General features: G+C 48.3%; 1 protein-coding gene across 4 annotated transcripts in view; it reads right to left on the bottom strand.

Moving 5' to 3' along the window:
* CDK17 (cyclin dependent kinase 17) overlaps positions 1 to 14,998 on the bottom strand; it is a 198,931-nt gene that overhangs the window by 125,258 nt on the left and 58,675 nt on the right. For 2 of the 4 annotated variants that reach the window (XM_076067091.1, XM_076067094.1), the window contains exon 2: positions 9,831 to 9,936. The exons of 1 other annotated variant lie outside the window; for it this stretch is intronic. The gene's annotated coding sequence lies outside the window, so the exon portion shown is untranslated. The remainder of the gene's footprint in view (positions 1 to 9,830; positions 9,937 to 14,998) is intronic. One more of the 4 variants, XM_076067092.1, reaches the window with a different exon arrangement.

The raw sequence follows: 14,998 nt of genomic DNA, 5'->3' as shown, positions 1-14,998 counted from the left end.
TTCACGCATTCATTAATGTCAATGGAAGTCAGTTTGAACATTTGTTCAAACATATCCCATAACCCTCATGTGAATTGTAAAATATATATGAGAACCCTATGTGGCAGGACTTTTGGGCCACCCTTGTATATCACTGCAAATTTTATATTTGTTTTCATATTACAACAACAAAAACACTCAGCACATTCATCAAGAAGAATGCCTTAGGAGGAACAATATACAATATATAAGAGGCGACGTTCCAGGTAATGGCTGCATGTAAATATATATTCCTTCTAAGGCCACAACGTTATTAACGAACGAGCTTTTCCAAGAACGGGTGTATATTGCAGTAAATCTGAAATATTACATTGAAAATTGTTCAGCTCATGATTATTAATGGCGGGGGGGGGGGGGGTTACCCCATGTGGAGTGACGTCACCCGCTCATGATTATTAATGAGGTGAGGGGTGTGGCATGTGGAGTGACGTCACCCGCTCATGATTATTAATGAGGTGAGGGGTGCGGCATGTGGAGTGCGCGACCTTCATGAGCGTCAGTGTAAATGTCCACGTGGGCTTGAATATTAATGAAGGGGGGGGGGGCTCTTTTGCAGTGACGTCACGCACGGATGTAGCACTGTGCTGCGTAGATTATTTTTTTACAGAAAGTGATGGTAAGGTAAAAAGAAAGTGATAGAAGCGACTTTGCGCAATAAATTATTTAATTTAGCTCGACCTTCCTCTGCGTTAGCGTAAAAATCCACCCACTCATGAATATGAATGAGCGGGGGGTGGGCCTCATGTCGAGTGACGTCACGCGGGGGGTGTGATTATAGTCGGCAATGTGTTGAGATTGTTTTGTTCTTGATCTATAAAACTTTGTTTTTATTTTACCAGGTAAGGCTCACCGAGCTATGGTTTCAGAAGCGACCTGACCACAAATGACAGCTCAACGAAGCGGACTGTAATATGGAAATTTACAGCAGCCAAATTCTCGAAAAGCACGTTGATTCCAAATGTGAAGGGGAAAACCGGAGAAGCTGGAGAGAAATCCACGTGACCACGGAGAGAACATACTAACTCCAAATATACAGCAGGCGTCAGGGTCGGGATCGAGCCCACGACCTCCTGTGTACCAGGCGAGGTAGTTAACATCTCCTAGCCACCGTGATGATGAGAGAGAGACACGCAAACTCCAAATATACAGACAGGCGTCAGGGTCGGTATTGAACCCACGACCTCCTGTATACCAGGCGAGATAGTTAACATCTCTTAGCCACCGTGATGATGATGAGAGAGAGACACGCAAACTCCAAACATACAGCAGGCGTCAGGGTCGGGATCGAGCCCACGACCTCCTGTATATCAGGCGAGGTAGTTAACATCTAGCCACTGTGGCGCCCCATATTTATTTCTTGCTTGTGCACAACTGTGTGGGAATAAGAGTTGTCATGAATACTTCATTAAAGACTTAAAACAACAAGGGACCGTGTTACAAATAACTTATTCGGTGAAGTTGATTTATATAAAAAAAAATCTCGCCAAATCTCAACGATTATCCTTTGCCGGCTACTACCACCGCTTTGCATTAAAGGCTTAGAGGCCTGCTTAGCAACTGTTACCTGCAGAAATGTTTGATGAAAATGTGCTTAAAGCCCAGCAGCTCCTATTAAAAAAGGCAAATACAGAAAAAGTCAAATTAATTAATAAATTGAATTAAATGTACAGATGATTATCCTAATCATGTCAAGCACGTGGACTTTTGTGACGATAACTCCATTAAATTCCAAGCGCTTGTGGCTCACAATCTCAGTCTCACGTTCTCCCAAACATAAACATCATCATGTGTCATCGTGGAGAATAACAGCAAAGAAACGAAATGTTTATCGTGTTACGTATAATATTATTTATATTCGCATTAATATAATTTAGCCCCGAACTAGGACCCATACCTAACAGGGGGTGTTTCTTTGCTAAGATCTGGCCGAGCGAGGCCGACTCTGAGGACGAGATGTTGAATGCCAGAACGCTCCAGAGTTTGCTTGCGCCAAACCAATGCTCCCGAAATGATGCACTCGGGAAGCGTGGGCATGGAACAGCTTTTTGTTTATTTGCAGGTGGAATCACTAAGCTGAGCCCTGCGGCTGATGGTTTATGCATTTGTTTGCTCGTCAATTTTTCTAACTCGCATTCTACGGCGTCCCTTTGAAATACGTGGGCTCGGCGGCGTTCGACATGATCAAATCAAGCACCGCCACCGCAACTTAAAAATCTTCATGCGGGGCACGACGGTTGTGATGAGGCGAGGGCAGAGGAGACTGGGCGAGGAGGCAGAGTGCGCTGGAGTGGGAGCTGAGCTGATGGGGGAGGAGGAGGACGCCTGCAAGCCAAAAGGAGAGAACCCACCATGTGAGATGTCTCTGGATAAGAGCCCGCCGAGCGGCCTTTTGTTTACGGGACACGGGAGGAGTGGGGATGTGGCACGGAGCCAACGGAGCAGTGTCCCTGGGACAGACAAAACAAACGCTCGCAAAGGGGCCCGGCTGAGCCAGAATTCAGTGAGCACTAAGGGAGAGAAAGAGTGTGAGAGAGTGGCTAGGGAGAGAGTGGGAGAGAGAGAATTATCCAGACGTGACTCATTTGGGCACTACGTCATCCAATTGCATCATCTTGTTTGTAGGCACAAAAGCGGCCGGGGAGAGAGGAAAGAGCGCGAGAGAAAGAGAAGCGGGGGGGGGGGGGGATACAAAAAAGCCACTTAACACGGACACAGGCGTAGGGAGACGGACGTTGTGGAGGGCTAGCAACAACGGGGGCATTTATTTAAACAGCGCATACAGAAGCGCACGTGTTAAAATGCATTTGCCGAGTAAACGTATGCATTTTTAATCATTAATAACCGACTGGAATGTGTATGTTTGGCGAAGGTTAAAACAGGTCAAAGTGTTATCCTGCTGAAATCAGGAATGAGTGGTTTTCATTTTCCTTCGGGGGGGGGGGGGTCTTCGGTGAGTTGGTGTCAAATTACACATTCCTATAGCCAAGGCCAAGTCCATCCATAAGAGGGAGCAGCCACGAGCTGATGGTCTGGCCTGGTGACCACAGCGACCAGTCCGTTGAAACCATCGAGAACGTGAATAAAAGTTCCACAGCCGTGGTTTTTCGACTTGTTGCCACTTTTGTCTTCTAAATTACACTGCTTGTGTTTTTGTTCTAAAGTTGGCAGGGTTAACTCAAGGTTACCTCCCCAGGGTTACCTCCTCAGGGTTAACTCCTCAGGGTTAACTCCTCAGGGTTACCTCTTCAAGGTTAACTCAAGGTTACCTCCTCAGGGTTAACTCCTCAGGGTTAACTCCTCAGGGTTAACTCCTCAGGGTTAACTCCTCAGGGTTAACTCAAGGTTACCTCCTCAAGGTTAACTCCTCAAGGTTAACTCCTCAGGGTTAACTCCTCAGGGTTAACTCCTCAGGGTTACCTCCTCAAGGTTAACTCAAGGTTACCTCCTCAAGGTTAACTCCTCAGGGTTACCTCCTCAAGGTTAACTCCTCAGGGTTAACTCCTCAAGGTTAACTCCTCAGGGTTAACTCCTCAGGGTTACCTCCTCAGGGTTAAGTCCTCAGGGTTACCTCCTCAAGGTTAACTCCTCAGGGTTAACCCCTCAAGGTTAACTCCTCAAGTTTAACTCCCCAAGGTTACCTCCTCAGGGTTAACTCCTCAAGGTTAATTCCTCAGGGTTAACACCTCAGGGTTACCTCCTCAGGGTTAACTCCTCAAGGTTAACTCCTCAGGGTTACCTCCTCAAGGTTAACTCAAGGTTACCTCCTCAAGGTTAACTCCTCAGGGTTACCTCCTCAAGGTTAACTCCTCAGGGTTAACCCCTCAAGGGAAACTCCTCAAGTTTAACTCCCCAAGGTTACCTCCTCAGGGTTAACTCCTCAGGGTTAACTCCTCAAGGTTACTTCCTCAAGGTTAACTCCTCAGGGTTAACTCCTCAGGGTTACCTCCTTAAGGTTAACTCCTAAAGGTTAACTCCTCAAGGTTACCTCCTCAGGGTTACCTCCTCAAGGTTAACTCAAGGTTACCTCCTCAAGGTTAACTCCTCAGGGTTACCTCCTCAGGGTTAACTCCTCAGGGTTACCTCCTCAAGGTTAACTCCTCAGGGTTAACCCCTCAAGGTTAACTCCTCAAGTTTAACTCCCCAAGGTTACCTCCTCAGGGTTAACTCCTCAGGGTTAACTCCTCAAGGTTACTTCCTCAAGGTTAACTCCTCAGGGTTAACCCCTCAAGGTTAACTCCTCAAGTTTAACTCCCCAAGGTTACCTCCTCAAGGTTACCTCCTCAGGGTTAACTCCTCAAGGTTAACTCAAGGTTACCTCCTCAAGGTTACCTCCTCAAGGTTAACTCCTCAGGGTTACCTCCTCAGGGTTAACTCCTCAAGGTTACTTCCTCAAGGTTAACTCCTCAGGGTTAACTCCTCAGGGTTACCTCCTCAAGGTTACCTCCTTAAGGCTAACTCCTCAAGGTTACCTCAAGGTTACCTCCTCAGGGTTACCTCCTCAAGGTTAACTCCTCAAGGTTACCTCCTCAAGGTTAACTCCTCAAGGTTACCTCCTCAGGGTTACCTCCTCAAGGTTACCTCCTCTGGGTTAACTCCTCAGGTTTACCTCCTCAAGGTTAACTCCTCAAGGTTAACTCCTCAAGGTTACCTCCTCAAGGTTAACTCCTCAAGGTTAACTCAAGGTTACCTCCTCAAGGTTAACTCCTCAAGGTTACCTCCTCAAGGTTACCTCCTCAAAAGGTCTTTCAAAAAAATTCCCACTGGGCAAGTCGGACCGGACATCCACTACTGTCACTTTCCCCTACTAGGTGGTACTCATTTTATCTCACCCATAGGGATGATTGCCTGAGTTGACCCCCCCCAACTAGGATTTGAACTCGCAGCATTCTGATTGGATGTCGGACCGCTGCTTCTCAACGCGAGATTTACGCAACAAATAACCATCGCACAAATTCTGGCGGTTCAGTGTCCTCAACCGCCTGCTAACGCCTGCGTGATAATTGTGCAACAACAGTGGTGTTTATAAAGTCCAGTGGCACCAGTAACAAGGAGGTTCTTGCCTGCGTAAACGGCTTACATCCAAAGTCTGACAATTACCTCAAACGAATTCACAAATTAAGTGGAACTTGTGCCAACAAAGCCACAGTGCAGTTGCTCAGGTCTCCATTGTATAGCTAAACAGGAGTGGCAAAGGCGCAGCGCTGCAAGTGCTTGCTCACGTCACAGCTGCCAAAAGGGCCCTCCGCGACCAGGAACTCTCTCGGTGTCAAACAATCGTACAGGTCGGAGTTGCACACACTTTACCCCACCACACACAACATGCCGGATCGACCGACTCCTTTGCAAGACACACATATATATTTAATGAATGCTGGTGGGGCCCCTCGCTTGATTACATGAAACTGAAACAACAAAATAACCGTACGGCATGCGATTGTTTTGGGTGATGGCGAGATAGTTCCACTTGAGGCTCAGCGACCAGGGCCCCAACCACAGAATGCTGGTAGCACGACGCTCAAAACTCACCAAATGTGTCCTTGGTTAATATCGCGCAAGAAACAACAACAAAAACTCCCCTCACGGCCGACGGTCTGCCTGAGCTTCGTAGCGGGATAATTTTTTCCATTTACACCCAATGCTGATAATCCTCGACACGCCCTTATGAGGCTCAGCTCCTAAGAACCCGTCGCTCGTGAGTACATCCCCGTCCAGCATGATACTTGCCTTACATACATTTGAGATGCTGCGGCAACATCCATGACTCGTGTTCTCGCAACGCTAGTGGGCACGGCGCGCGTGCTCCAATTGCAAGCGCCGTTGCGAGGCACGGGTGTTCTTCAGCATCACCTTCGCACATACCTCCCCCCCTTAACCCACGGTTTTTGCCATACGCTTGAGCAGCGACACGTTCCACTCGACATTAGGAACGGCTGTTTTGACACCGCGGTGTTACGATCACAGTGGGAGCATGGGGTGAAAGAGCCTTCAGGGTTACAACCAGGAAGCCGAATGTCTCCTTGCTCATAGCGAGCATTTTGACAATGCTCAAATGTCGACGCATTTATATTTTAGTCGATCAGCACAACGACACGTGAGACTGTGAGACTGAGACTGTGAGCCACAAGCGCTTGGAAGTTAATGGAGTTATCATCACAAAAGTCCACGTGCTTGACATGATTAGGATACTGTTCTGTATATTTAATTCAGGTTTATGAATTAATTTGGGTTATGGATATTGGTCGTGAAAGCCTCCATGTTGAAATACTCAAGTAAACTTGCGAATCCCGATACAGCAGTGAAAACTCCACATTCCTATGGTAGGAACCAGTGCATCCATAGCACGTATATAGTTTTAGAAGGATAGGTATGTGTATATAAATATGAAACTATTATTATAAATCATTAATTCCCTCACTGTGGAAGAATATTTTTTTTAAAAATACCATTCTTCCAAACGCTGGCCTCCTAATGGGAAACTCGTTGAATTAGTTCGACGTACAAAACAGCTTGGTTGACGTTTCAAAACTCCCCGTACCATTGCTGACAAAGTATTTGTATAAACACTCTCTCTCTCCCACACCGCAGTAATGCATCAAAAATGTATCCACATGCCACTAGTCTCAGCGCCAGAGCTGAGACTCGTGGCATGTGGGTGGTGGGGGGGTGTTGACTCAGCCCATCATCCCACCGGGTCGCTAAAAAGAGTACCACTTTGTGGGGAAGTCAATAACGGTTTGTCATATGGACAGACTCGGCCCCTCGTAGAAATGTCATTTCCACCACTGGCTCAGGGCTACGATCCAGAGACAAGCGCCGCCTCGATGCTCCACCTGGGCAGGAAAACACTCCCGGAGGTGCGAGGAAGTCACCGCGCCTACAACCACCTCCTTCCTCCTCCATCCTCCTCACCAAGCGCATGTTCGCTTCATCAAACGCACCGTTGGCGGAGAGGCGATAACATGTGCCCCGATTGGTCGATCGCATGGATCACCCCGGAGCTGCACTTTCGCACCACAAGGCTCGAGTCTCGGGAAGGAGGGGTGGTGGGGGGAGGCGAAGATTAAATGGATGAGAGCCGTCGAGCCGTGGGTGAAAGAGTGCGAAGGAATGTAAGGGCCCGAGTTGATAAGAGCACTACACAGCACACCTTTGTCACATTCCCACAAACTCACATCTATCTAAAACAAAAACAAAAAACTATACTTTTTTATTTTACAAGGTAAGGGGCCTACTGAGCTATACAACTCTTTTTCAGAAGCGACCTGGCCACAAATGATAGCTCAACGAAGTGGATTATCAACACGTGGCAATGTTTGGCAGACAAATGCTCTAAACACGTGTTGATTCTAAATGTGGAGGGGAAAAACTGGAGCACCCGGAGAAAAATCCAAGCGACCACAGTGAGAACAGGGAAACTCCAAATATACAGGCATCGTCAGGGCCAGGGTCAATCCCATGACCTCCTGCGTACCAGGCGAGGGAGTTAACATCTCGCCACCGTGTGCTTCTCTCAGCAGCCCGAACCTTCGCGTGTTCTCGCTGGATCAGTCACTGCACTGTCTCAGCTAGTCCCCGTGGCTTTATCGCAATAACAAAAAATGCAGCAGTTGAAAGGGAACGGGTTAGAACAAAAACAAATTGCTAATTCATTTAAAATTCTTAAACACGGCAGCGTATTTAAATTGATCAAACGCATGAGCAGTTATCGTTTTTGTAGCGCTACAAACTTCCCCCTGCACTAGCCGGGAGGTGCCATGTCGGTGCATCTGACTCGCAATGAGGCAGTGACCATCTCCTGTTTTCCATAATTAGTACGGTTTGGCACGTAAACACAACGTGCCAATAAGTTTACTACTTCAGCCCACCGGTGTGTTGGAGAGTAAACCCACAGCTGTGTCGGGTGATGGCGGGTTTAACGACACATTTATATTTATGAGATCCAACCCAAAAAAAAAACATTATTAAGGAGAATATTGGTCGCAAAAGCCTGCGTGTTAAAATATCTCCTGTTTACCACCCTGAGCCGGTGGTGGAAATTCCACATTCCTGTGACAGGGGGCAAGTTTATCCATAGAACAACCACTGGTGATGGCCTGAGTGAGTGCCCGCTCCAACCAGGAATTGAACTCACAGCCTTCAGCTTGCGAGCCACCGAGCCACCTGGAGGCTTCAAATTTAAATATCCCATTTGAGGTTCACTCAACTCATCGTTCCTCAAAAATTGCTGCAGTTACTAGGTTTTGGGAAGTCACGGCAGCTATGGCCCTGGCACAATAATAAAATATCGACTTTCCGCCACTTGTTCAGAGCCGCGACTGCTCTCCCCGCTCGCTGTGGTACCAAGCATCGACACAACTTGAGCAAACATTACCCACAATGGGCATGCAGGTCCACTCCGCGGGTACAAATCACGACTACAAAAAGAGCACTTTTGATGCAATCAACAGGCAATTGGGGACAAATGCGGCCACGTCCTTGTCGTGTCCCCTTGCAAGTAACCGGCCACGTCAGCCATATCTGGGGAAACCAAAGCTGCAGCTAGCTGGCCGAATCGTCACGATACCGGCCAGCACGTGGCCACAGTTACACCTCCTGCCCAGGCCTCAGTTCTCCAGGGCTGTAGGGCCAGCACTCCGTGTTGTTCTTCCGTTCAATGTGGAAGGACAATCCTGTGGCTGAAAGCGACTTCGTGCATAATTTAGCCACAACACACAATATCGACATATTTCAGATGACCAGGCGGGGCGTTTCCAGACAGCTGGGTATGTATGACCTTGTCTGTTACTGACTTTACCCAGAATATGGCCGTGCAATGAATGTGAAATGTGAATTGTTTAGCGTCGAGCCACTGCCACCCTCTCTTGCCTGCGATGCAGTACGCATTGGCGCACTTATACTATCTGCAATGTATACAAACAGCCGCCATAAAAAGTGGGGGGATACGCAGCGGCCTGATGAAAACTGCGAGGCGCTTGTGGGAACGGGCATCGCGTTGCGACATTCACCTGGTTACACGACCCCCGAACAGCGCGGCAGCTTCCACTCAGCCAGGTGGAATATTCACCGGACCTCTGCTGGGCCAGTGCAGCTCACGGCCATCAAATGCCAGCGTCGTGCAGCGTTCCGAACAACTTCCCCAGGAGTCGGCACCGCCCATCGTTTGTCCACATCGGACCACAGCTACCAATCATCAGGAGCACCTGAAAAACCCCGCTGGAACTTCCGCAAGGCACAGTGGACAGACCACACTGCGGTGGTAGAGCGTAGCATCGTCCTACATCCCGAGCACCATCTCAATAGAGTGAAGCGTACCCGCGCTTTATGGGGGGCACTGACAAAAATCAGCCACAAAAGACCATAACCACGTGGTGTTTATTCCATCTATACCCTGTGCCTAGATGGTGAGTGTGCTGAGCTACTTCGACAATGTGAACAGTCTGGTGACCCGGAGGCAGCGTCACGTCTGATTGACAGCCTCGACATCGTGCGGCATTCTCGTTGGAACCAGTCAGCAATGCAGATACACTTTCCGCGGCCGTCTGGAACGCTCTTCCTCACGATTTTAGGAAGCCACTGGAGCTACGCACTTTTAAATCTAGATTTGAAACTAATTTCTTTAGAACTGCTTGTTGTGTTTAGCTTGGTGTCCTTTCCCCCCCCCTCACCTCCGATGAGCACGGTTGGCTACGTAGGGTGCAAAAGAAATTCAAAATGCATACATACACACGTACAAACCCTCCACCGACAATCCCTTTGGTGCAAAACGATTAGAACAACGCGAAGATCCGCACCTGCTCGACGTGAGTGGCGGCGGCGGCAACGGACCACGACGGGGTGAGAGCTCTCGCCGCTGCGTCCTTCATTCACCTCGCTCGCCGCACCTCAGGGGTCGTCCTGCTGCAGATGCAACAGCAGCAGGCAGCAGCAGCAGCAGCAGCAGGGAAGTTTGAATGAGGCCCAAACTCTTGCACCGAACACGGAGGAACTCATTATAGCATTGTGGATGACCTGACGCAGAAGATCCCTGACCTAGATCTTCCGTGAAGGTTACGGTCAGCTACGCTAAAAAAACGCATTCGCACGAAAACCACGTTAGCAGCATCAGCGGAAGCTTGATGATGCGCAGTGTGAAGGTGACCGCTGCCACCACCCAGAACAAAAGCGTGGGACATAAAGCGACTCAATGCCCGACTTTATCGTCGCAGCAACACAATCCGCAGCAACACAAAAATTATAGTTGTTACTCTACATCAACATCAGCCAAATTAAGGCAATCGCTATCATACAAATATTAACAGTAAATATAGGCCCACTTACGAAGCATACAAGACCCAGGCAGCACATGCAGCCAATAAGTGTGTGGCAAGCATTTTCACGACCGCCCATCGGCCTCGATGCAGCGAGACTCGGGTTCAACTGGAAAGCCGGGTCCTAATTCCCACGCTTGAGCACTAAGCCACTACTGCCACCGACAGCCTGGGTTTGAATCAGGAGAGCTGGCCTTGAATAAGCCAGGTCAACTAAGTGCAGGCATCTGATTAGCCCATGGAAGCAACAACCTTACCAATGTTATTCCTGTAATATGCTGTTCATGAAAGCACCGTAAAATATACATTGATTCAAAGCTGCTGATACATGTATGTACAGAGTGTTCAGTTTTGTAAGTAAAAAAAAAATATCCGTAGTTAACGAAGCTTCCGACAAGCCTGACTGCATGCACAGATAAGCGCCGATGCATTAGGAGAAACTCTTAAGACCGCGAAATGAAAATCTGAAACCACTTAACCCCCTGCGAGTTGGGCGTTCTGCTGCGCGAGTGAGGACACGCGCATATGTGGCATGTTGAAAAATAGCCGCCGATGGAAAATATCGACGTTGGAGACAGGTTGCCATTTTACAATACTTTAAGCCAAGACCTGAAGAAAATCACTTATTGATCGGGCTCTGAGGTCGTTTGTCTGAAGTCGATCAAATACATCAACGGACGCTCAAAAATCCCCCTTTATTAAAACTCACAAGAACGCGAACGCAAGTAATTGGTGAATGTTGAAATAATTCAAGAGATTTCATGAAGGCATCTCGCTGGGATACTGCTCATCACTTTGGGCTGACCAGACCGTGAATGGAAATTCCACATTTCTAATGGTGGGTGCAAGTCCCTCTAGAGGACAACCAATGTTGAATTTGACAAAAAGTGGTACTTAATTTATCAACCCTTTGGGAAGGTGATGATCTGCACTTGTGACCACCTGACCGATTTCACCGCTATGCCAGCAGCACCACCCAACCGCAAAGTACAGTACAACGTCGCATATCCGACCATCACACATTCACCCTGATCAATTAACCGCCCACATCCGGTGCAGTAATTGTGCCTGGCGCCACTGTCATTTCCAACAGAAATTCCCATAAGCGACATCGTTCAAACATCCACCTATACCTCAGACCCCCAGCGAGTCGGATGCGTGATGTTTTCCCGTAGCAATCGTGCGATGAGTGTTCTGTGGCCCTGAGATGATGCAAGGGTTGGTGGATTTTTGCACGCTTCCGAGACTTCGAACCCCACCGGGCAAACGAGGCGTCCACGGAGGTGGCGGTGCAAACCGGTGCGTTCATGAAGCCACGAGCCCAAGCGAGTTGGACGTGCGACATTGTCCCGTAGCAAGTGGCAGTGAAAAACCGGCGAGTTCATGAATCCGCGGGTGCAGACCTCCCAGCATCGTCACCTTTGTATGCAACGGATTTTGTCGTGCCGGTAATAGAGGAGTGTGCTCACTTGCACTGAGCACACACCCCAGTGGAAGGGGGGAAATATCCCAATGTGGGGCGAGGGGGGGGTAAAGGTTAAACCCCTGCAATTGCTTGCTCAAGCCAATGCTAGGGGGAAGGGCGTCCCCCCCTCACGCCAAAACCACAGCAAGAAAATTTGCTGTGGTTTTCACACCTGATGATTGCTTGTGTTGCAGTCGAAACGTCGTGAGAATTTTATTGTTTTATATTTGTATTATTTTATTGTTTCCCTTCTACGTGACTTTACCGAAAGAACCAAGAATATGAATCCCTGCAGTCACGAAAGCTTTAAATCAACAGGTCCCCCCATTGTTTCTATGAACAATAAATGTTCGATTTACAATATCACGCGGCCGCCAATTTTGGCCAATCGGAGCGCTCCTAAGTGGACTCAGCAGACCTCAGCCAATCCGCGACGCCCTTTTAAAAGGCGACTCTGCCAAAAATTAACGTTCTCCCACCACAACTTCTCCATCAACCCCTAAGGTAAGAATATTTAATTACTGCTCTATTCGTGCACCTTTTTATGCTGTGTTTATTCATTATTTATCCATGTTTATATTAATATTGATGCTTCAATATGTTCTTATAACGTTTATTAAAATTGGGTGTTTAAATATTATAAACTATTGTTTTTAGGGTGAAAAAGGTTGACTTCCGATCGTCTTGGAACAAATTAAGCCTTTTACATGCATTTCCTATATTCGATTAACGATCATTTCAATTAACGATGGTTTCCGTGGAACCAAATTAATACCGTTAACCGAGGGACCCACTGTACTTTTAAATGTACTTTCTTGAGAGAGTCCACCATTGCTCACAGTGAGAATACGTCTCTCACTAAATCGGCACACATGACCCAAACTTGTGCCGCTGCGATTGCCATATTCAGAGCATGCACCAAGGTGTCTCCACTTTACACGTCAATGCAATCTCATTTTTAATTAGATTTTTGTTTTTTTTCTTGTAAAGCATCGCAAAACTTAACCGGTTTTTTTTCACATTTTTCATTTGATTTGCCAAAGGCTGAGATTTCTGATTTGACGTTTAATGTCTTTTCGCGACTTGCCACCAATTTAACAAAAGTGCCGCCGCCGTTCGGGGTAAAAAAAGGCTCCGTGGCCTTCTGGTGCGATGTGAACAAGAATGTCACTAACGAAGTTCAACAGCCAAAACGGTTTTCATCGCGAACAATGTTTTTCAGCAACGTTCCTAATGCATGGAAACCATTGTCTGGTTACATCTTTCCAAGTATAGTCAGCAGGGGACTGCCCCGCACAAAAAAATCGTACGTCTCTTTCCTGACTCTCAAAGCAAGGGACATCCATGAACATGTGGTATATTGAATGGTTACATGAATGCGAAGAATTAATGTCCTTCTGGAACTCCATCAGTCAGCAAAGCGTCTCTGGAAGGTATAATTTCAACCACTTGGGAAGTCCTTCGGCAGCCCTTTTATTACCCACACTGCTTGGCGCATGCCAATAAAGTCATATTTTTAATTACAAATTTAGTCTGCATATTTCAACAAGGCCAAATATATGGAAAAACAAATAGCTAGAGAGCCTCATTTTTTTTACGCGATCGCTGGTGATGGAGCTGAGGCAACCTGCACACGTTACCGCAGCAAAGTGCGGCCGCATGCATAACGGGGCGGCTGCCTGGATTTTGCAATCCACGTTTCTCGGCAGTGCCGGCTCCTAGGCGCTTCGACACGGGGGAATTAAAGAGCCCCCCTCGGATTCGCCCAGCAACTTCTGCAATGTCCCGATAATTATCACGCACGCGCCAATGCCACAGCTTAATCGCAAAAGCTGGCAGCCTCGTTGTTTGCAATGACGCCTGCCTACATTGTCTCGATTAACGACATGCATATTAAGCGACTTACCATACGGCTTGCCGATGACAGTTAAACACGCAAAAAATTGCTCCGTCAAGTTGAGTAATTGCCACCGCAAAAAACATTTGCACCCCAGGGTCTCTCGGCGACAAGGCTGCCAATCAATTTATTTTCCCATCACTGAAAGGCACGTCCATTCTAAGGGCATTTCGCGTCGCAATTCATTTCATTTGCCAAAGCGGCAAATCACGCTCGATACTCACCGAGCGACCCCAGCCGCCAGTGATGCCCAAAACGACACTATCGCAAACCGGCATGACAAAACGTGCAGCGCAGTGAAGGATTTATTAAGGAGGGTGGCTTAATGGAAGGATTACGTTCAAAGCCGAGTGTGCGGTTTACCGCTCCCATAATAGATGTTAGCGCCGTCACATCTGCATGAGCGCTGAGGGGCAGGCGGAGGCAAGTCACGGGATTTAAGCCCCCACGATGCTGCCTCCGCCGCGTTATCTGCAGCGCAACGAATGCACCAAACCGTGAACCTCGTCTGAGGGATAGAAAAAAGCCAGAACGTAGGCAGAACCATGGGTCCCCCATCCCGCTCGCGTGACCCGCACACGTGAGCAAGCGAGTAGCATCGCAGGCCTCCCGAGCGTGGCCTTGGACCAAATCAATCCTCGCAGAGGTCTCCGTCACAACGCGGCTGCGACACCGTAGCCAGACGGGGCCCCTTCACGCGGCTCTCCTCTATGTAGCGCCGGCCGAGCGATCTGTTGATCGCGGTTGACTGCGCGTGTTACCCAGGCCTGCATCTTTAGTGAATGTCACCGGCTCAGCGGGCTATATTTAACATGGAACATCACTCCTACGCCATGGCGGCGGGGGGCAGAGTTCCCATTGTATCGCTAATTGCAGAGGAAAAGCAAAGGCGTACTTCAAGGTTGTTTGTTGCCGAGGGAATGACATTCCTGCTGCCACTTACCAAGACCCGGCGCCACGCTCTCCCCCCGTACCTCAATCACACAAAGCCCTCCAGAAGATCGATACAAAAGCGTCAATTCTCCACATGGTCCGGCACGCACACACACAGCACATGCACACCAATGGTGTACATTCCCTTTTGGCGGCAGCGTGTTGCCACCTGTTGCGGAGGTTCAAACGATTCAAATCCGGCAGCTGCCTTAATTGTTACTGCTGAGTGGATTAACCGTAAAAATACTACGCGCCGCCCGCTTCACAGTTGACGTGGAAGATCCCGTGATGTCATTTCCAGGAGTAGGCCACTGTGCGAGTCCAAATTTCCCAATGTATGCATGGAGAACTTCTTTT

This window comes from Petromyzon marinus, chromosome 14, assembly GCF_048934315.1.
Source record: "Petromyzon marinus isolate PM22_M1 ecotype Great Lakes invasive population chromosome 14, UKy_Petmar_22M1.pri1.0, whole genome shotgun sequence".
Lineage (NCBI taxonomy): Eukaryota > Metazoa > Chordata > Hyperoartia > Petromyzontiformes > Petromyzontidae > Petromyzon > Petromyzon marinus.
The sequence above is the reverse complement of the archived record's forward strand: the minus strand, read 5'-3'. Positions and strand labels throughout refer to the sequence as shown.